Source organism: Rhinatrema bivittatum, chromosome 7 (genome assembly GCF_901001135.1).
Source record: "Rhinatrema bivittatum chromosome 7, aRhiBiv1.1, whole genome shotgun sequence".
NCBI lineage: Eukaryota > Metazoa > Chordata > Amphibia > Gymnophiona > Rhinatrematidae > Rhinatrema > Rhinatrema bivittatum.
In genome coordinates this window covers 292,460,788-292,484,710 of record NC_042621.1, presented here as the reverse complement: position 1 = coordinate 292,484,710, position 23,923 = coordinate 292,460,788, and the positions used below count along the sequence as shown (strand labels likewise).

Genomic DNA, 23,923 nt, shown 5'->3' with positions numbered 1-23,923 from the left:
TTAATACAACATTTGCATGGGAACTTGAAAAAAAACATTTGTAAGGCACTGGGCTTCAAAATCAAAAATCGTTGGCGTTGCTTCTGAGTCTGTTTTGCAACATCAGGAGATACTTTCACGTGTAAATTCAAAAAAAAGACTCAGACTTATGCCCACAGCAAAGGCGCAGGACCCAATCCCTATCCGGCTCAAGGAGAAAGGTAGCCACAAGGATAGCCGAAGAAATTTCCTCAGAGATTGATTGCTCCAAAATTGCTGATAAATTATCCACTTCCAGAACAGGCTCTTGTTGAGATGGTAAAGATAAACCTCTTCTCATATTCGGTACATAAAATGCTTTGGCAATGGGTGGCAGAGCCTGATCAGAAACCTTCAAGATTTCCAAAAAGTACTTTTTAAGCATGGCCTTTGGTGTACTCAAGGAACTTTTTGGAACGTATATATATCTTAGATTTCGATTTCTCACTACATTTTCCAGATTTTCCATTTTAAGAGATAGTTGGGAATTCTCCTTAATAACAGAGGATTGTAGAGCCTTTACAGACTCTATTTCAATCTTGTTGGTATCAATAAAATCCTCTGTTTGTACTTTAAATGCTTCCAGGGTAGATAACCTAGTCCCCATATCCACAATTTTGGCTTCTACTGGTTTAAATTGAGATGATATTACTCTCCCAAGAGCTTCTATGGCATCCCAAATCGATTCTATTGTTATATGAGTGGGTCTCACCAATATAGAAGCAATACTGAGGCCTGGTGCCGCCAAACCTGCTTCTTGAGAAGAAATGGCCCTTATTCCAACGTCCATAAATCCGTCTCCAAGCACAGCTCCCAGCTGATGGTTGGTGGAAGCAAGAGCCTGGCCCTCAGGGGCTGTAGCTAATCTCTCCGCCGAATGCGAGGAGTAAAACTGTTCAGCCACACCTGCCTGCATTTCCATCCCATCTGGGGTTGACGCTCTCATCGTTGCAAGATTCAGCAGGGGAATCCGAATGCCGGGTGAGAAGGTGGAAGAGTCAGAGGAGAGAGAGAGCGATTCTCTTTCTCGTTCCCCTACTAGTGACTCAGACTCCGGCAGTTTCAACCCTCGCAAAACACGGGCGTCCATCGGTCCAGTTTGGCAAGGGCCAGGGGGGGGGGGGGCTACTTCCATTGCCCTCTCCCTGACCCATCTCTTTCGCAAAGAATGCGGCATAGCAGGGGGAAAAGAACAAGGACTGTGGTAAGCTGCCCAGGTCAGACGTTAAGCCACCATCTTGATTCAGCTCCTCCCACCCAGTCCCCTCTCTTATAGTGGTATAAATATTCTCTCTCTCCCTCTCTATTTCGCGATATTTATAGCAATTTAATAAATCTAGGTCTAAAATTGTCTGCTTGCTCTTCAGTCACCACACTCTCATATCCATGCACAAATCTATCTTAAACCCTACCCATTGTCTGGGTATTTACCATTGGGAAGGTTTTAGTGGATCACAAGTATAGATTATATAAAAACTTATACTCAACAATGGAGGAAAATTCTTTCCCTGATTTAAATGTTCTCTCTTATTTCTGTAATCTGAAAAAGCACACCCTTGGAGGGAGAATATGTTTTATGGGTGGAGCTCATGATCATGAATTTAGATGATGATTTTTCAGTCCATATGCAACAGAAATATCTCCAAAACTTTAATGCTGACAGACTGCATTCTGTATATGAGCTGAAAGAGGGGAAAATTTTGAATTTCCTGTTAATTGAGCAGCAGACTTGCTTTGCATGTTCAGGCCCATCCACTTGTGAAAATCAAAACTAATTAAGAACATAAGAAATTGCCGTGAGACCCCCCCTGCCTAGGGCCTCGGCATTAACATCTTAATTATTTTAATTAACATTCTGGAATGGTCTCCCAATTACAGATGGAATGATGCTTCCTGGAACAGTGAGGGATGGCAAGAACCTGAAAGTTATATTTTGCAGTACATTTTTTTAAATTGACAGGCAATCACTCTTCCGGGAGGCAATCAGTAGTTCAGATTGCAGAATGCTGATTCCCAAACCCTATACGCCACGTCCGTAACCGAGCAAAAGGAAGAAGGGGGTCATCAGGCCATTCTATTGATTTATTCCTCAGGCGGGTGATATTTTGAGCACAGGGCAGGGTTTCCTTTTCAGAATCCATCAGCAAATTCTGTTCCCAATTTTATGTGACCGTTGTGTTGAAGCATTTGCAAACCGGCGGCAGCTTCCCTGAATTTTTACCTCTACTCCCTCCCGCACATTCACCAGATTCTCTCTCATATATATAGGGCAGCCAAGAGCCCCAGTTGAAGGAGAGAGATTTTAGGCCAGCCCTGAATTTCTGACAACCTCATCTTGATGTATTCTAGTACCTGCAGTGTAGATTACAAATGGTAGAAGCAGGGATAAGAAATAGCACCATGAATTTGAATGTATGTAAAAAAAAAAAAAAAGACAGGATTCGCCAAAAAGGTCTCCCTTCTTCAAGTGGGTAAGCTCGGCGGTTTTGTACACGAGAAGTGGTACAGAGAAAGGTTGATGGTTTAAAATTCCAATGCTTTATTTATTTATTTGAAATCTTATATTCCACAACTTCCAGACAGATAGCGTTCAGTGCGGGTAACACAAGAACAATCATAAAACTCCATCAAAACAAAAATATAATCTAAAACACAAATCCTTCTTTTGCATTACAGGGTTTACTCTTTTTAAACTAAATTAGATCACCATGGAGCAAAGTCCTATACGCGAGAGCAGGGGCGGCCAACTCCGGTAACAACGGAGGCAGTGCACGCAGATCCAAGTCCTGCCTATTCACTGTGGATACCCCGGAGACCTGGCCTGCTTGTGGCTCTCGAGGACCGGAGCTGGCCACCCCTGGAAGCAGAAACGAATCAAGAGACGCCTTAAGTCCTTTCTGAACAAAAGAATGACCCTATGATCAGCCCACGTGCAGGCGGTCGCACCCGGGAACTTCAGATGTGACCCCCAGATTCCATGCAAGACCTTCTAACTCGCCATGGCGCTCCTGCCATCTCAAAACACGTGGGCTAGGTGGGCGGCGTCTAACGATGGGCTGAAGGCAGTATACGTGGGCTGTAGGTCCCGCAGGGACCCACAGGCTGCATCGCTCAACCAGAGAACTGGCTTGTGATGACCAGACAGGACCGGGGGTAGGGGGAGAAGTACCTGGGCGGCTGTGAACGAAGGCTCGCGGCAACCCCCTAGCCTAATTGTGTTGTGGATGAATAGGGACCTACATTTTCGGTTTCATTGTTCTTTATTTTTCCTGGGAATTTATCGGGGATTATTATAAGAAGAATAAAAACTGGAGAAAAATCAGTTTGAAAAAAATAACTCGTTTTTTCTAGGTAAATAAATATCGGAATTTATTTGCTGGACAGAAGCTAGGACAATAAAACAATATTAAGCAGATTCTCTCACTCACCAGCATCCCCGTCTCTATCCCATTCCCCTGCCTATTATGTCCCTCTCACCCCCCCCCCCACCCCCTCATCACCGAGAATCTCCCACCCCCCTCCCCCCCACCATTCCCTGCACTGCCACAGCATTCGTCCTTACTGGTGGTGGTGGTGGTGCCAGCCTTCTCCTCGCTCCTTGGGCAGCAGTTTACTGGGGCCCCCTCGCTCTGCAGCACCACCTGCTTTTTGGGCAGGGCCAGGACCTGCTTCAAACGCATTCGCGGCACCAGACAGCAGGCGTTTTGGTACTTGGGGGGGGGGGGGCGGGAGAGACGGCAGAACTTGAAACACAGCCGTGACCAGAGGCCTTGAAACACTGCATCCGCAGCTCTGCAACAGCTTTTTAATCCGCCTAAAATCAGGGTGAAAATAGTTTTTAACCAATTGTCACCTTTAGAAAAATCCTGGAATTTACGGGTGAAAAATCGGTTTAAACTGAAAACGAAGGACCTTAAGCATGAAGCCCAAACAAGCAGAAGGAAAGGAAAAATTTCTGGGCAGATGCCCTCCATCCAGTGCCGCATCAAAGTGTATCTGATGGACTGGCATTGAGAAATCAGAACTACAATTCCATGCATACAATGGGATAAACAAAGAATGGATTAATGTTTAGAACTGACCATCCAATATGTTTGCACCTGATGTGAACAGAAGTTATTTCACCCAGGTCAACCCAATAGACGCTGATCCAGTCCTCATTTTGCCCCATTGCAAGCATGCAGATGTTGTCCCACCTTTCTGACTGAAATCATGCATTCAGTGGGCAAAACTAGGCTTGGAACGATGTCTTTGGGTTGACCTGAGTGAGGTGGCAACCCTACACACACATTACACAATGGAAGTGGGGGATGTGAAGTGACCGAGGTTCTAGAGAGGGAATTTAGACCAGTTCTGGCTTTTTGATCCCCTCCCCTAATTAGGGTTGCCAACTGGCTCCAGATTTTCAGAACAGGCTGATCCAGTCCTGGTTGTACCCCTCTGCCTGCAGGGACTTGTAGTAAAGGTTTCCCGTCAATAGCAGGGATGAATTAGCCATGCTGTCTGGGTCATCCTCTGGTGGCCTCTAGGCAGAGCTTTGGCTCTGTGCGGCTGCACGCGTCTTCCCGTGCCATCTTCATCTTCCCTTCAGTCTGATTTTTTCCATGCTGCCAGACATACGCGGAGATTTCTCTCCTTCTCCTTGGAGTTTCCTTAAAAAAACAGCACTTTTCAGTGCTAACATGGCACCTGGTTTCAAGTACGCCAGTGTGGTAAAGTTATGTCCATTACTGCTGTGTTTGCCTGGGTCCTGAGCCAGTCCAACTGTCGGGACCGTGGTCATATGTCGCCCAGAGCCCAGAGGCAGCGCACTCAAAAAAATCACACGTTTGCAGGAAGAAGATGCCGGGTCCTACGCTCCGTGTCGGAGGGCCATTCCTCTCACTCCTCCCCGGGACCAAAGATGGACAGACCGGCAAAGAAGAAAAGAGTTTCCTCCTTGGGGCCCCAGGGTAAGCAGAGCCGACTGGGTCCGATGCCCCCAACACTTTCCGTTCCCCCCACGACCCGCAAAAGCACCGGGCATCAGGAGAGGCGCCATCTGCCCAGATGCCAAAGCCAGCATCGACAGGTGGTCATGAAGCTGACACGGCTGCATCGAAGAACAAGTGACAATGAAGCAAGACCACCGCTCCATGCCATAAAGATCTGGCGCGGGCTTCGAAGTCAACTGATTCTGACTTATGATGCACTAATGCACACTCCTCTTTGCCACCGCCACTCGCAGCCCCACATGGCTCATGCCCCCTAATGGTCAGCGCCCTAGGCCCAGGCCTAGCTCACCTAGTGCTTCCGCTGGCCATGACCACTCACTAGACTCCATATGCGGCACCTACAATGGGGGTTAAAGTCGCAGTGGACGCAGTTCTCTCAACCGTTGCCCACCAAGTTGCTGTTAACAAAGGCCATGCGCAAGGACACAGCATGATGGCTATCTCCGCCCACCCTCTCCGTGGGAGGACTATTCCAGTGCATCAGCTAGTTCTGACTACAGACGCTTCAACGTAGGGCTGGGGAGCATACTTGGGCCAGCTAAAGATGCAGCAGCTGTGGTCCCCGTCAGAGACCAATTGCCAAATAAATCTGCTGGAGCTCAGAGCAATTTGAAATGCTCTTCTCACTTTCTCAAACCAGGTCGAAGGAAAGCATGTCATGATCCACATGGACAATCAAGTACTATGTTCTAAATAAACAAAGAAGGAGGGTCAGGTTCGTGACCTCTTTGCACGGAGGCAATCCAGATCCTCGAAAGGGCAGAGACATACTTCATCTCCCTGCAAGCGACCTACCTTCCGGAGGTGACCGACATCACAGCAGACCAACTAAGCAGGGTGTTCCACCCACATGAATGGACTCTAAACCAAAGCGTGGCAGATGACCTCTTGGAGAGATGGGGTGTCCCCCACATGGATCTCTTTGCCACGATGAACAACAGAAAGGTTTCAGTGTTCTGCTCAGTTTATCCCAGCCAAGAACGATTTGCGCAGGATGCGTTCCTCATCCCATGGACAAGGGTTCTTCTATATGCTTACCCTCTGATCTCTCTCATCTCCCGGACCATATAGAAATGCATCGCGGATGTCGCAGACCTGATACTCATTGCTCCGGCATAGCTGAGACAATCTTGGTATGCCTATCTAGTTCAACTGTCCATCACTCCTCCTATCTCGTTGGGGGACAGTGCAAATCTTCTAACACTGGAAGTGGGGACATTGCTGCACCCCATGTATTCACTTCATCTCACAGCATGGAGATTGAAAAGGCAGTACTGAACATCTGCACTTGTCAACAGGGGTTGAAGACATCCTCATATCATCACAAAAGTCTTCTACAAAGAAAGATTATTGAGGAAAGTGGTACCATTATTTGACTTGATGCCACACGAAGGATATAAATCCATTCTCCTGCTCACCAGAAACCTTGCTAGAGTACCATCACATTCTCTACCAGTCAGGCTTGGCAACAGCATTGATCAGGGTTGTGGTGAAGACCAAAACTGTGAAGGACTTCAAAGGGGCGTGGGATAAACACTGTGGATCCATAAAGTCTAGAGGATGTGAATGAAGAGATGGTGGCTTGCGGGAATGACAGCTACTACCTGGAGATAATACCCGTATTCAATAAACATACACACGGTTAATGCGACTCCAACATTGCTCTATGCTTCAATGGCAAGAGGAAATGTGGAAAAAAGGATTTGCATTCACAAAAAAGCGGGAAGTAGCTTGCTTGTTACAGTGGTTATTACCCCAAACCAAATAAGCTGATACTTCACTTTCAATGCATATCCAGCGTAGCTCTCTGCTTCAATGGCAGGAGGGAATGAAGAAAAGATGATTTATATTCAGACAACAACAACAACGACTGAATTACATAGTCTGGGTAAACAAATAAGCATGGGTGTAGCTTGCTTGTTACGGCAGTTATTACTCTGAATCAATTAAGCCTGATACTTCACTTTCAATGCATATCCAGCATAGCTCTCTGCTTCAACGACAGGGGGAATGAAGAAAAGTGGATTTATATTCAGACATCAATCAACAAGGACTGAATTGAACAGGCTGGGTAAACAAATAAGCGTGGGAGTAGCTTGCTTATTGCGGCGGTTACTACCCCTAACCAATTAAACTGGATACTTCACTTAGATGCAGCTCCAGCACTGCTCTCTACATTAATGGTGGGAGTGGAAGGGAAATAGAACCATAAGGTTACTAAGGGCCAAGAGTAACAGATAAATATGAGAAAAAAAACAAGTGTGAAAGCTTGCTGGGCAGACTGGATGGGCCGTTTCATCTTCTTCTGCTGTCATTTCTATGTTTCTATGTGAGTGTTATTGCTGCATATCACCCACACAATGGACTGCCAATATCGAACCATCCCCTGATTTCATTCTTCATGAAAGGGATCTTGAGACTGAGACCACTGGTGACCAAGCCAGCTATCCCTTGGGATCTTAACCTAGTTTTGAAACAACTAATGCTTCCACCCTTTAAACCGATTGACAGTAGTCACATGAAATACCTCACCTAGAAAGTGGTATTCCTGGTCACAGTGACTTCTGCCAGGAGGGTCAGCAAACTTCAGGCCCTGGTTCATTACTCGCCATATTTACAGTTTATTCACGACAAAGCTACCTTACTTACCCATCCTTCCTTCTTACCTAAAGTGGTATCGCCTTTCCACCTCAACCAAACCATTAAGATGCCAATGTTCTTCCCAAAGCCACACAGCAATGATAGAGAGCATTAGCGTACTACAAACAAAGGACATTTTGCTGATGATGTGAACCTTTAACACATCACTTATTTAGTCCCTGTAAAAGGCTGAAAAAACCATTCAGGCTGTACAATTCCACTTTTCATGGTGACTAAACACCCAACAGGCAGTCACATCTTGGGCATTTAATGCGGGTAAATGGCTTTTGAAAATTGCTACAATAGTATATTACATTTGCATGTGTAACGTCTGAAAATCCACCTGTTTGTATGTATTTGCATAAAAACTAAAGCCTGTAACAAACCAAGGGTACAGCATGAGTGTTATCTAGAAAGAGATATTGATAAGCAGAAATGCAAAGTATGTGAGTGTGAGAGAGAGAGACAAAGCATGTCACAGGGCTCATGGGCAGATCTAGGAAAGAGGAAATGATTATATGGAGAAATCAGATGTCGTATTCCGACCTACTTTGAAGGTCACTGGAGGCTATCTGATCTGATCAATGGTCACATATAGTGTCATCAGACTCATGGTACAAAGGCTTACCCTTTATCAGAGAGAGCTGTCATTGTGAAATGGAAGAACGACGTATATATTTACCATCCTGTCCAGACATTAAGTATCCCCTGATCTAAAAAGTATCTGTCTGAACATTTGAACAAAGTTGGCAACCCATGTCATATAAAGCCAACCCTTCAGTTCTTCCAAGTCAAGGCACTGAACGTGTGCCACCGCAAGCTTGTTCCAGATGTTCACTTTACAAACGATGTTGTTAGCTTAACTCCACAGCTTATGGGATGTGAGCCCTGCCCTGGTTTTCCAGTTTACATCCTATTGCAGCCCATCCCTTATTTCCCTGTAGAATGTATCAGGATGGGCATCATATAAAATAAGTACTGGACTAATATCTCAAGATGATGTGAGGACAGGTTGGCAGATCTGCAGTTCCCACACCAATATATTCCGCTGCTAGCAGTCCTGCAGTTATAAGGACCAGGATGTACTGGGCTGGGATTTGGAAGCTCAGGACTGAAGCAGCATCTCATGACGACATGGAGCCGGGCTACTGCTTTAGCTCCCTCCAAGTTAGTCATAGTGAGCTAATGCAAGTTTGTGCCAGATGTGCTCTTTCATAAGCCCACATCCTCTGCACACAGCCAGCTTTACGGGAGAGGGAAACAAAAACTAGTAGAGCAGAAGGCACTTAAATGTGGGCAGCCATCCAGAACTAGATGCAAGCTGTATAAAAGACAAAAAGCAGAGCCTGGTGAATAAAGGTGACCTTTAACATACACCTTTTCATTCCATGTGTATTTAGCACAGGGCGAGCATGGTTACCAGGAAGAGTGTCTCTCTGTTCAGAAGGGGAACTCTCTTTGGACTGATTTTTAAAGTTTTAAATCTGGTTTCGGGGGGGGGGGGGGGGGGGGAGCAGATGTGATTGCAGTGAGTCGATGAGAGTGTAACTGTCCCAATGCATGCATGAATGGAGTCAGTCCATACCACAATCTCTGGAAAGTTTATTGACTTCTCTATCTGCATTTTGGGAGTGAACTCTTTCACCTGGTACAGCTGCCCTACTGCAGCAGCGTCAGTCATTCCATTCCATTTTATACTAATTCCTTTCCCTAATATGAAGAATCTTTGATGCTCAGGGCTTACTGTATTACTAAGTCTGGGGCAGGACATTTTAACAAGTACATAGAACCTAAAACAGAGAGCCTGGTTCCTGGAAGAAAAGTCCACAACACACTATTAGCCAGGTAGATTAAGGAAAGCTACTGCTAACCCTGGGAGTGTGCAACAGGAATTAGGCCTACTTCAGTGGTTCTCAAACCTGTCCTGGGGGACTCCCAGCTAGCAAAGTTTTCAAGATATCCATAATGACTAGGCATGAGGTAGATTTACATACATTGCCTCCGGGTTTGGGAACCACTGGTCTTCTCTATGTGATCTGCCAGGTACTCTGGCCCTTGTCAGAGAGAGGATGCTGGGCTGAATGGACCTTGGTCTGATCCAACATGGCATTTCTTATGTTCTTATTGCTCGAAACCCGAATTTTCTTGAAGGTGTTTTATTTCTTGATATAATTTAAATATTACCATATGAACAAACGGCAGCTATTTGTATCTCTTAATTCTCCCATCTTGCAAATTACTTGCCAGAATCCCTTGATCCGCTCGCGGGTCATAAACAGAGTTTGGGAATTTCTGGTGTCCCGATGGGGACCAGATCAAGGGAGATCAGATCAGGGGAAAGTAAGGTGAAATAAAAATAAAGTAGAAAACCCCACAGGAGCAACTTCTTGGTATTAGTGTTTGGGTAATTGCCAGGTTCTTGTGGCCTGGTTTTCGCCACAAGAACCTGGAAACAGGATGCTGGGCTTGATGGATCCTTGGTCTGACCCTTGGTCTGACCCAGCATGGCAATTTCTTATGTTCTTATGTTCTGGAAAGGAAAATATTCTGCAGAAAAGCAAACTGAGCACAAAACATTGTGCCAAGAGTACTGCAGGACCTTTGCACGGAACGCTAAATCTAAGACTAGGCAAAAACTTGTTGCACGAGTTTTCTTAATGGAACTTTTTCCCTTCCAGAAGTTGTTGGAAGCTAAAGATTTGTTATTTCAAAGATTGTTGCACGCAAACTGACTTGCAGCTATTCTGAAGTTTTCTCCTCTTTCTTTTGCTCATTCCTTAAACCTTGGGAATCCACGGTGGGAGGCGGCAAGACCAGGGCACCCTTAAACCAGTCCTCGCTGACCCCACACGAATACACACATTAGCGTACACTGGAAACCCAGTATATGCAAATCTATTTCATGCATATTCGTTGTGGACATCCTGAAAATCAGTTCGGCCGTGGGGTCCCCAGGACTGGTTTGGGAAGCTGTGCTCTATACCTCCTTGTACTGTGTCACTCTGTTCCCCTATTCTGACTCCGATGTTAATGCACAGTTGTGCACACGTTTTTCTGCATACAAATTTACTCTCAATATAACAAGGAGTTTAACACACAAAAAACAATTAAAACACATCTGTATAATTATGCTTCACTTCCTCAGCATTTGTCACCTTCGTGCAGAAATCCTGTACAGTCTCATATAAGTGAGTAAAATCGTGCACAAAACCTAATGTTTCTCCGTGAAAATATGCAGGGCTGAACTCATGCTTCTTAATGCACCTCTGGTCAGAGGTGGAGCAAAGTTTCTGGGGCAGGACCTGGAATCTGACATGCAGGGATTCTGTACTCAGGATTTATTGGGCAGAAAACTAGATTTACGCACAGAGAATATGTTCTGTGCACAAATCGCATTTTCTGCACATAAACCCTGTTTTGTGTGCATTAATCACATTTTGTGCATATAAAACTAGATTTGTGCGCAGAAATATAAATTGTGTTTTATGTGTTCTAAACATGTCATTCTGTGCACATTTTTGGGTCGGTAGGCTTTTTAAAACACACGATGCATTAGCATACGATTAGTTTACTGCACTGAAACTTTTTTTTTTCTTCGCACTCAGATCTTATGATATTGGGGCCTCTGTTAAGATGATGGATTGTTTTTCTGGTTCATGCTTTCATACTCTCCGACCACGGTGCCTCTTCTGCCTGCTGAATAATTCTGGATGCTTTGTGTATTCAAATAGAGCATTAATGTACAGGGCTTCCCAAACCAAACCCCACAGACAGCCAAGTTTTCAGTATATCCACAATGAAACTGCTTGAGATTAATCTGCAATACAGGAGACTCGGTATATGCACATTTATATCATGCACATTCATTGTGGATATCTTGAAAACCCAACTAGCCATGGAGTCCTGAGGACTGGTTTGGGAATGTGTTTTTTATGTACTGGCAACTCTTAAGAACTCTCTATGAAATATCATCAAAAGAGCACTCAATCCTGTGCAATGTTACTGAATAAAAAATGTAAATTGCTCTAAGTAAGTTTTAGCATGATTTTATAATAATGCAACCAGTGAAGACTGAAAATATGCAATCTGAGGAGGCATTGAGGACCATGGTGGGGTCACCGTGACATCTCCAACCCACGTTACAATTCACTTGGAATTTATTGATTGATTTCAGAAATGTATATTCCACAAATTCCATAAGATCACAGCAGATTACAACTAAAACATACGTAAATAATTAAAAATAATAAAATGGAAAGAAGACAGTCGTTAAAATATAATGCAAAACATTAACAGCATGATGAAAGATAAAAACAGGTCAACAATAAAACAAAACAGTTGCTCCATAAAAATGACACTGCCTACGGCTGCCTGTTTTCTGCTCGTAATTATCTAGTAAAGTATCTCTTTAAAGATTGCTTATATTTTTAAAGAAACTCTGGCCTGGGGTTAAATTTTAAAGCCATTTGTGTGCATAAAAGCATGTAAATGACTGCCGCAGTTTCATGCTTGCTTTTACATGCACTGAGAGTCATTGGGGGGGGAGGGTGGAATAACCCCGCAGAAGTTATTGCCCTGCTTGAGGCAGGGGTAACTTCATGCAAACTAATTTGTCCTTATACCCGGCCAGCTACCTGAGGATTTTCATAGCGAACTCATGTGTGTAGATCTGCTTTGTAAAATAGCCGGTGAAGTCTGCTTGTACCATGTACACTGAGCAAGCACTATTGGAAAATTACCCTCAAGATGGAGAAAATCATCAGCCTGTGCTTAAGGTGAAGCTGCAGCCCTGGAGCCACGGCCTCCGACAGCCTTACCTTACCTTTACGTTTCAGTGGAAATACCCTGTGTGAAATGCAGGATCCCTGCTGCTTCCCTCTGCTGTGGGGACTGCTGGAGGGGACAATTCCTGCGGTGGGGACTGTGCCTGGACCCGTCGACCGTGCTGCTTTAATAAAAGCCCTCGCACTGCACCCGAGGTAATCTTTGAACTTTCCCTGCAACAGGTTCAAAGGTAGGGACCATTTCAGCAAATAAGAACCGACAATCTAAGGCTACGAGAAGTGTCGATTTAACAAAAGGTTAACATGCAAGACTCTTGCGCAATTATTGCACAAAGAGCCATACACCTCACAGAGCAAATAGCAGGACTCCAGTAAGTGTTACAGACTACATGCAGGGGTAAACTCCAAGGCAAGGCTGGAGTCTGTTGTATGCAAGCACATCAATGGGTTTCAGCCTTCTCCCTGCCCGAGTTCAGGGGTTACACAGAATTTTGGAATAAATCAAGTAGGATGACCCCCCCCCACAGCAGCCAAGTGAGGAGGCTGCTGGGGATTATTTTGGTCAGTCCTGATTTTATTTTTTTTAACACTCACTCTACAAGATGACTCTGTGTCATCTATGACAGGGCGAGCTGCTCCCGGCTTTACCACTTTGCAAGCATGGAGGAGGGCTGGGGGAGAATGCCGTCTTCTGTTCCTTGTTTGGAAATCAGAGTTATAAATCCATGCATGCAACGGGGCAAAAACCAGGACCGGCTCACCCTATCTTCAGTCAAATGGAGAAACCTGGTACCTGTATTCCTGAAGGCTTTGGTACCTGGGGTTGAGCTGACAACTCTCCCAAGGAATGACTGTTTCCCCCCCCCTCAGTCTTCTCTATAAAAGAACGACACGCCTGCACATTAATGTTCCAAATTGTGTTTTATTCATATCTTTTTATATTCAGATTTATTTCCATTTTCCATTAGGTCATTCTCATAAAGCTGATGTTCCATGCATATGACTTGTTACATTCAAGACCCACCACAACATAGACAGCTGTACAATGTTCTTCAGACTGTGTATATTATTTCATGCAATTGATCATTGTAATGACTTACTACCACTGCACACGTATGTTTCTTGCACAATGTTTATTGCATACTGACTACATATTTGAAAATAATTAATAAACATTACATTACAGAAAAAAAGGCATCTGTCGCCAGTACATTTCATTGGGAGGTTAACACATCCTCTTCTTAACATTTTGCAAATGTTTACATATATATTGTAGTGCTGATTTTAGATGGAGACCTAGTGTCTGCAAATCTCTCTCATGCATATTCATTATGGATCTCCTGAAGACCCAACAGGTTTGGTGAGCCTCCAAACGAAGGTTGGAAAACTGCCTGAAAGGTGTAAAAAATGAACAGAAAGCAAACCTTATTCAAAAGAAAGTGTGCTCTAGAACAGGAGGTGATAGTATGAGGCTCCAAGTGAGTAGGTTTGGGAGCAATATCAGAAAAAGTACCAAATGCATGGACTGTCCTCCCCGTGGAATGGAGCTAGTGGAGACAATAATGGTAACGGAATTCAAGAAAGCCTGGGATGAGCACAGAGGGTCTGCACTTATGAAGAACTGAGGGGAATTCCAGAGATTAGCCGAGGTCTCGGGCTCTGCACCAGGAAGTACGCAGGGCAGAAACAGGGACAGTAACTTTTAAACAGGCGAGCGGGCGTACATGTGCGTGCATTTGTTGGCTTGTGCCCGTGGATGCAGCTGTTTTATATGTGGATGCAGCTGTTTTATATGTGCGTGCATGTTATAAAATAGGCTGAGCTCGGGCACACGTGCGCACAATTTTAAGTGGACGTGGACATGCACATGTTCACGCAAATCCCACTTCCACCTCGTAAGTGGGGGGATTTTAAAAGGGGCGCACATCCATGACATTGCCAGTTTCACCAGTTGATTCCCAGTTCACCCAGGCAAGGGATAGGCCTTTGAAACCCCACTAGTTTAATAGCCCCCCTTTCCCCCCATTAGCACCGTTAAAACCCTGCTGTGTAGCCCAGATTTGTTTTTTCTTACTTACACGCCATCCATAGCAACAGTAAATTTACGTGGCATGAGACCCGGGCACACACCTGTGCACATAAGTATTTATGCACACATCTTTTGGCCTTCCCCCGACACCCATTTTTCAAAACTATTGACTTGTGTGCATACCGCTCGGTGCACACCGGCCCGACTTGTGCGAGTATCTCCCGTTTTGGGCATGCACAGGTCTTTTAAAATTCGTCTTTAAATGAACCTTAGCGGCCCTTGTCTGCTGTCATGTTCTGTGTTTATATAAGCCCCTTCCCCGTTCATAGATGGAACGACAAGGACGGCCTCATCCCAAGGTCCATTCTTTGAATAGATAAACTGCTAAATATGATTGCTTATTATATTGTGCATCAGTGTACAAGACAGTTCCCATGGTTACAATTTTTCCTCCTCCAATGACTTTAAAACCGAAGCCTGAGCCCGGAGAGCTTAAGTGACTCGCTTCGCAGTCACACAGTGAGTAACGAGCAAAGGAATCCAGGCAGTGTCTCCAGGTTTGCACCTGTGTGCAACTTCGCCAGGTGAGGTTGTATAGATTTGCTCCGGAAATTTGCCCCTTTATTCCAGGTATTGTGCAGATCGCTATAAGCAGCGTAAATCATTGCTGCATGGAGGGATCATTTGGCCGCACTCCACCCTAGCTGCTAGGCTGAGTAATCTTTGGCGTCCTGTTGCTGTGGCCAATTTCGATGCGGAAAAAAGAAAGGGTAAGATCAGAAGGTATCCCGCCACAATCCTCTCCGGTGAAGATGGACCCAATGATCTCCTATGTCTGGAAAACCTGGGACATCCATTGCTGGTACCGCTGGAGGTCTGCCAGCTGTTTAACTCCGCCTGAAACTCAGTTACTCTTAGCCCTTAATATGATCCTTTAATGTGTAATCTGTCTTTCCAGCGTAAAAATAACCAAGTAAGCTCAACACATTGATAACAGCTTGCCAGCACACACTGATGCACATTGATACTTGTTTGAGTTTCCTCTGACTAAATGTTTACATGGAAAGCATTGGTAAAGACTGGATTTGTATATCAGATGTCGTAATGGTAAAACATTTAACTCTAGCCCAGTTTGATAACTATTGTAGTATTTTGACCCAATTTGAAAGTAGCACAGAGGGTGAGAGATTCTAACATTTTAGGGAGGTGTGAGGTGGGGGAATGGGGATGGTCAAGAATTATTTGACAGGCTGGAACCATAGTCTCTTTTTTGATTATGTTGGGTGTTCAGTGTTTGAGGTTCCATGTAGATTTACATAGTAGCTAAGCTACAGCAAAGGGTCCATCTTTCCTCATGGAAGCAGCAGCTCATGACGTGGATTGGAAAGATCTTGCAATTTCCTCTGCCATTATAAATCAGTGGGCTAAATCTCATTGGGGAAACCTGCTTAAAAGATATATAGGGCCATGTGTTCTAGGGTAAAGTGGCATACATTTTATGTCTTCTTTGGCTATTTATTTTATTTATCTTCCATTTTTTAACTACTCTACCAAAAAGCTGAAAGAGAGTACCAACATTCAAAATAAAACTAAAAATATGAACACACAAAAGACAAAACAGAACATTCAATCAATACGAAATAAGACCATAGACAAATAAATAAAACCAATACAACTCATTATAAACAACAATATACAGAACCCAATATTCAAAATTTTACTTAGCTGGATAAGTCTTACTTATCCGTCTAAATGGTAATGCTGAATATCCGACTAGGGTCAGCAGGCACTATGTAGCCAGATCAGTCACTTATTGGCTAAGTATATAGCTGGATAAGTCAGGGGTGGGTGAAATGGAGACGAGTTGAATTAGCCAGCTAACTATGGTTGGGTCACAGTACTCTTTTAAAGTTAGCCTGATACACTTATCCGGCTAACTTTAAGATAACCAGATATATTCTGGTTAAGTGTATCTGGCTAACTTGCCAAGCTGAACAGTTTCCATAGTAATCAAGCAAAGACCCAGATTACTCCTGAATGGGATCATAAACAGGCATAGTATCCTATAAATATATCTTCAAAGTAGACTGTAGGGTCCCTGGAAGGCTGCACTATGAATGCCCTTTACTTGGTTTCTAAAAGTGAAAAAATCTGCAGTTTTCTGAATATAGCCTGGGAGCAAATTTTGCCACCAGAAATTAATATATCAAATATGTTATTGCCCTGCTTTGTATGTCTGTTGTCTGTGTTGTATATCTGTTTCTTGTCCTAGGTAGAAACAGTCTCTTGTTTTTAATAGAAGCACTATGGGTTGGTAAGGGACAGCCACACCCCGACTTTCAGATCATGGTAGAAGTAGTTCCAGTTATTCTCTGGCGAGAGGCATGCAGCCTCGCATTTTGGCTTGTCTTTCAAAAACAGGACTCAGCTACTGTGTAATCGGGACTCCTGCAACAATAATACAAGCATTAACAACATCGAGGCTAGACTACAACAGTGACTACCCCATTTACTGCAATTAAACAGTGACTACCCCAGTGACTACGCCATTGACTGCAATTAAAACAAACTACAACTACTAGCATTCTGGGAGGTCTTCACCAAAGAGACCATATCTCTCCTCTGCTACGCAGACTGCACTGGCTAGCGGTCATTTATTGTGGTAAATTTAAGCTGTTGATGCTTATACACTAGGTAATACATGGGCTTGGCCCCAAATATTTGGCAAATAAACTGACTGTATGTACACCTCATAATTTTGAAGTTCTCTCAGGATAATTTCCTAAGAGTATCAACTGGTAAGGAAATGCGTTTGTGTAAAATATGCGAGCGAGCTTTCTCGGTGACAGCTCCTCTTCTCTGGAATAGCCTCCCAAAGAAAATTAAGCTTCCATCAGATTATTTATATTAGCATCAGGCTGTGAAAACAGGGCTTTTTAGTCAGGCTTTCAGTTCTTGAATGCACTGACTTTTACTGAGAGATCCAATTCAGAGAAATTATGACTGAGACTGAAGTGCCTGAAAGGCAGAATATAAATTTAAAAAAAAATTCTGGTTTGGATTATAGATATTTGTTTTATGATATGGTACGACTATATACTTCCCAAACCTGTCCCGGAGTACCCAACAACCAGTTGGGTTTTCAGGATATCCACTATGAATATGCATGATACATTTGCATGTTCTGAGTCTTCATGATATGCAGTTTTATCTCATGCATATTCATAGTGGATATCCTGAAAACCTTGTTGGGTACTCCGGGACAGATTTGGGAAGTCATGATCTAGTGACCAGCTAAGGCAGCATTTCCCAACTCGCTCCTGGAGACACACCTAACCAGCCCACTTTTCAATTTTTCCATACTGAATATGTATGATAGGATTTGAATACCCTGGGAGTGCAATGTACACAAATCTAGCTCATGTATATTCATTATTATCATCCCTCTCCCTCTGGGAGAGCGCTGGGAAACACCAAGCTAAGTGCTGAGATTGAGATGTTTCTACTGGCTCCCTTTGAGTAGCTGAGAATATTAACCCGTTGGGTAATGTTTTAGTTTATATGTATGCATAATTTTCAATATAAACATGATGATTGTTTTGATGTTTATCAGTTGCAACTGCAATGTGTTGCATTTCTGCAGTAGTGATATGTAAATGTAATAAACACAACTGTTAAAACAGGTGAGATGAGATGAGGCACAAAGTTAAGGGCTTAACTGGATTTTAGAAGGTAGTGGTACCTAATGATTGACTTGCACCAACAAATAGAGAGGGACTTTTGAGTGATCGCATCTCATGATCCCAAGTTAGCAAAACAATATGGTAAGGTGGTAGCCAAAACTAGAGGGATACTAGGGTTTATAGGAAAAATTACAAGGAGCAGAAAAAAAAAGGAGGCAATGGCACTTCTTTACAAAGTAACATAGTATTGACAGCAGAAAAAGACCAAATGATGAGATCTCATCTGGAATATAGTATTCAGTTCTGGAGGCAGTACCTGCACAAAAATACAAACAAGCTGGAGGTGGTCCAGAGAAAGGGCTACCAAAAAGCTACAAGGTCTACACCAACAGCCATGTGATATGAGACTAAAAAGATCTAAATATGTATACCCTATGGGGTAGATTTTAAAACCCCTGCGCGCGTAAATCCTCCCGGATTTACGTGCGCAGGGCATTCACGCGCCGGCGCGCCTATTTTGCATAGGCCGCCGGCAGGCGCAAAGCCCCGGGACGCGCGTAAGTCCTGGGGCTTCGTAAAAGGGGAGGGAGGAGGCGTGTCTGGGGGCAAGGGCGGTCCGGGGCAGGTCCGGGGGCGTGGCGACGGTTCGGGGGCGGGCCGGGAGGGTGGTCCTGAGTCCCCCGGCACTGCAGCCTGTGCCGGGGGATGCCGGGGCGGCGCGCGCAAGTTACGCCTGCTTCAAGCAGGCGAAACTTGCCCAACAAAGGTATGGGGGGGGGGAGGGGTAGATAGGGGAAGGGAGGGGAAGGTGGGGGGACGCGGAGGGAACGGAGGCAGGCTGCGCGGCTCGGTGCGCGCAGGCTGCCGATTTTGCGCAGTCTTGCGCGCGCCGACCCCGGATTTTATAAGATACGCACGTATCTTATAAAATCTGGTGTACTTTTGTTCGCGCCAGTGGCGCGAACAAAAGTACGCGCTCGCATATGTTTTGAAGATCTACCTCTATATGAGATGAGACCAGGGATAATACAGAAACATTCAAATATCTCAAAGAAATAAATAATGCAAAAGAAACCTTTTTCAGCAGAACAAAAGGTCATGGTAAGAAGCTCCAAGGAAGTAGATTTAGGAGCAACATCAGAAAATATTTCTTCATGGAAAGAGTGGTGAGCATGTAGAATGGGCTCCTAAGGGAGTTGGTGGAGACAGAAACAGTAAATGAGTTCAAGAAAGCCTGAGGTAACAGAGATGTGCAAGGTCTAAAAATTTGTTTTGGTTCTTTCATTTGTTTTGAAGGTCACAGTCATTCATTAATTTGTTTGATACAAAAAAAAATGCTTGTATTACAAAGAAATCAATGGGGGAAGGCCCCACTGACTTCAATATAAAAGAATGAATGGCTTGCAGGCAAGGTCCAAGGCCAAGTACCATTGCCGAGGCCCGGGCCTGGGATTAGGCTCAGGCCTAAGCCTGATGCTGGGGCCTGACCTGAGGCCAGTCCTATTACTGAGTTTCAGGCATAGGGCTGGGTCCAACACTGGAGCCTGGCCAAAGCCAGGTCCTGTCACCGAGGCCCAGATCTGGGTCTGGGTGTAGGCCCAATGCCAGGTCCTGTACCTGGGCCTGGATCTAGACCCAATGCCTGACCAGAGGCTGGATCTAGGTCGCCAAGACTGGGTCCCATTCTCTGAGACCTAGGCCTGGTCCTAGTCCTAATACTGAGCCCAGCCTGAGTCCCATTGCTGAGACCCAGGCCTAGGCCCAAGACATAGGCTTGGGTCTAATGCTAGGGCCTGGCCAAAGCCAGGTCCTGTCACTGAGGTCTGGGCTTGGGCCTAGACCTAGGGCTAGGCCAAATGCTCGGGCTGGACTCGAGAACTGAACCCACTATCAAGGTCCAGGCTTGAGCCTTGGCTGCACAACTCAGCTTTGGGCTAGGCCCCAGGGACGGGACTAAGCTGGGGCCTGATTTTGCTGGACACCTGTTTTTATATCTTTTAATGCTGAATAAGTAAGTACCCAAAAACGTTTATGTATTTTTATCTGAGGCTAATTTTCAGTTCGTTTCATTAGTACGAACAGAAAATAGCCTCATCCATTACATTTTGCCCATTCATTCAAAATGAATGCACATCCCTAAAAAAAAGCACAGAGAATCCCTAGATGCAAAGAATTAAAGGGAAAGCCAGAGATTATTTGTGGTCTCTGGTTCTCCACCGGGAATTAAATTGGGCAGACTAGATGGGCCTTACAGTCCTTATCTGCTGTCATTTTCTCTGTTTCGTCTGTGTGAGTCCCCTGTCTTAGTCCAGAAGATCCCAATACTCCTAAGCTGTGGAAAAGGCCGTCACTTCCAGCATGGGGGCAGCTGCTTTTGTGTGTTAACAGGGAAGCCCCAGGTCATGCAAGAGCCTGGAACAGCTGACTGAACTGCTTGCTGGATTGATTTTACTGGGACTGTTGCTCTTTACTATTTCAGTGTTAGGGGTACCCGCCTTCGATCTGGCAGAGATACAAAGCCCTGGCCAGAATTGAACTTGCCGGGACGTCTCAATGGAGTGATCCTCCTGGGAAGCTACTACTGCTACTAAACATTTTTATTGCGCTATACAACACACACACAGCACTATACAAACACACAAAAGATGGAGATGTCGTCTGGTTGCATGGAGAAATTAGAAGTTTTTTTCAAAGGTGGCAGAATCTAAACGTTCTTATGAGGAACAAATAATTAAGGACGATATTAAAAATTGTGGATCTTGGAAGACCAGGTCAATTCCCTAAAGATTCAGAATTATTAGAGATAATATGATACTGACAAGCTAAAATTGAGAAAGAAGGATATGCCAGCAGGAAGAACAATTTACACCTTATTAACTTCTTCAAAAGTCTCCTCAAGGGAAAGGTTTAAAAGAGAAGCTTTGGGCTTTCAGAGGAAATGATTCCATCTTTGATCAGAGCTGACTTCTTGCCTACAGCTCAATGCTCCAGGAGTACTCATGGAGCAACGATGGAAAGACAATTATTCTGGACGGTTTGGAACTGACCCAGTCTTTGGAATCATCCCAGGATGGACCAATATCTTCCTTTGGTGCAGAGGTTCAGGTTCCAGGAGCGCAGGCCGCATGGCAGATCAGAAAAGCACCAGACCACTGACTATATCAGTCTCCTTTCACCAAACTTTAGCGACCCAGCCCAGGACAAACCGTATAAAAGGGATACCTCCCTGCTCTACTGGGCTTGCAGTGCAGAACTGCCAGCTGGTTCCACCACTGTCTCATATGGGATGAGGGATCTGGACCACCAGATGTCCACCCACGGACCTCCGGACCAAGCTATTAGAAGGGTCACCAACCCCCTGCTCATCCGCCTCAAACCTGGGGGGGATGGCCCCACCAGGACCTCACAACCCCCTGGAGGATCCAGAAAAAAAAATTGTTCTCTCCCCAGACTGCAGGTTTTACACATCTACCAGCTGCTAAAGACAGAGAAATACTGAGGGTCTGCAGGTGGCACCTCATATTAAGTGGCAGTGTCATTGAAACTTTCTCTGTCTCCATCTGCTGGCAGGGAGGTAAAACCCAGGAGTCTGGACTGATCTGGATATGTACAGGGAAAGACAAAGCAAACACATGAAAAATAAACATCTACAGTAGCTGAATGAGGACCCAATAAAAGACAACTATACATAAATCCACAAGACCGACCAGGGAAGCCTACAGAGGATGCCTCATTGTTCCACCCACGAAAACCACTAATCACAGCACCTTAAGAGACCGAGCCCTTTCCACCGCAGGCCCACAGTTATGGAACTCCATTCCTCCAGAACTCAGAAACGAACCATGTCTCCTAACCTTTAGGAAAAGACTCAAGACATGGCTTTTCAGGCAAGCCTTCTCGAACTCTACCTAAGATGCACCATAAACAAACTCTCTACTCAGAGACTGTACATATGAGACACCATATTTATATTGAACTTTTGTATATAATTATTCTCCTCTATCTCTTTCTATTTCTTACATTCCCAGTTCATTAGCCCTTGTTAATTGTAACTGCTTCTCTTCATCACGTTATTTATGTTTTTTGGTTGTATTATCCGCACCCCTGTTTTCTGTAAACCGACATGATGTGAACGAGTTCATGAATGCCGGTATAAAAAAACCTTAAATAAATAAATAAATAAATAAATAAATAAATAAATAAACATAAAAAACAAAATTATTATGCATATAAACACAGGACAACGATAAACACAAAGCTCATGATGGCTGTTTTGTTTGTCTCATACTAGTGACCTTTTGGTGTGGTAGTGCCTCTCTCAATGCAGTGGGCTTTAGATTTTCCTTGGTTGTTAAGATGCTGGTGGGGGCCATTGATAAATATCCTACTTGAATTCTGACTTAACCCTGGTCAACTTGATTGACTTCCCTGATGAAGCCCTTATGGGCAAAACATGTTGGGTTACCTTGAAGAATAAATTCTGTGTATCTACCAATAGGCCATCTGGAGGACTGATGAAGTAGTATTAATCAACTTGAAGATTTATTATTCAGTTTAAACTGTCTGACTACTCTGTTTCCTTTTTAATCTTCTTTTGAGAAAAGCTTTTTTCTTCCCTTTTTTCCCCTTTATATTTTTAAATATTTTTTCCCTCTTTTTCTGTTTGGAATTTTTTATATTTTTGTACATTTTTCTGATGGTAGCATTTGGCATTGTCCTATGTGAATATACATAATAATTTTGTTTTTTTATGTTTAGGTATAGTTGGCTTTTTTTGGGTCTTCATTCAGGTAGTGTAGATGTATGTCTTCATGTTAGCTTTGTGAATCTTTAGATGTTTGTTGTGGTTTGATACATATGATTAACTTTGAATTTTTGTACTTAGTTATCTTTATTTACTTTTTTATATTTTGATATTTGAATAAAGAATTTTTAAAAATATTTTTTAAATGGCATATGGCTTTATTTATGGTTTTGTCAGTTCCTCACTAGCCATTTGATTTTGAAACTATTTTTTAATTTTTTCTGCTCTGGTTACAAAAATGCTTGATTCTGGACACATCTAGTGCTCTTTCTATGTTGTTTCTTGCTTTACCTCTAAAAACTGTATCATGCTTAAGAATGAGGGCCTGTTATTATTATTGCAACAAACGCTTATAAAAGCTCAAAGGTAGCCACAGAGAAATGGATTGGTGTTACAAACAATTCTTTGAAACCAATACACATCAATACAATTACGCTTCACTTCCTCAGCATTTGTCCCCTTCCTGCAGTAACTCTGTACAATCTCATATAGATTATCACACACTTCAGGATAAAGTCCACAGTACTGATTCAATTCATCCTTACAAAAGTAGAAAATCACAAGTCTGCAGCATGGTCCCCCTTAGGAGCTAGCAATGCTCTATTAAGAAGCTGCACCAGTTCATGCATCCAGCATATGAATACAAGGGGCCCAAAACTGAAAGATGGCCAATTAAGTAACTTAGCCGACTATGACTTTTCTGGCTAAGTTACAAAGGATATTCGTGGGCAGATATAACTTAGCCGGCATTACTTATCTGGCTACGGTTAAATATCACTAGTTAGCCGGATACGTCCCCTTACACACCTGTTTGTTGGTGGCAGTTCTGGCACAGCACCCCCTCTTCTCTTCCTGCTCAGCATCCACCTCTCACTCCCCTCTCATCATCTACCAAGTCCTGCATCCCCCTCCCTTTGAAGCTCTCCACAGCGCCCAGCATCCCTTCACTCTATCCTACTGTCCAGCAAATC

General features: G+C 44.0%; 1 protein-coding gene across 14 annotated transcripts in view; it reads right to left on the bottom strand.

Annotated features, from left to right (window-relative positions):
• ACSL5 (acyl-CoA synthetase long chain family member 5) overlaps window positions 1–23,923 on the bottom strand; it is a 168,726-nt gene that overhangs the window by 89,143 nt on the left and 55,660 nt on the right. For 10 of the 14 annotated variants that reach the window (XM_029610383.1, XM_029610385.1, XM_029610390.1 and 7 more), the window contains one exon: window positions 16,688–16,913. The exons of 2 other annotated variants lie outside the window; for them this stretch is intronic. The gene's annotated coding sequence lies outside the window, so the exon portion shown is untranslated. Of the gene's footprint in view, window positions 1–12,474; window positions 12,672–16,687; window positions 16,914–19,223; window positions 19,336–23,923 lie in introns of those variants that run through there. 2 more of the 14 variants (XM_029610384.1, XM_029610388.1) reach the window with 2 other exon arrangements.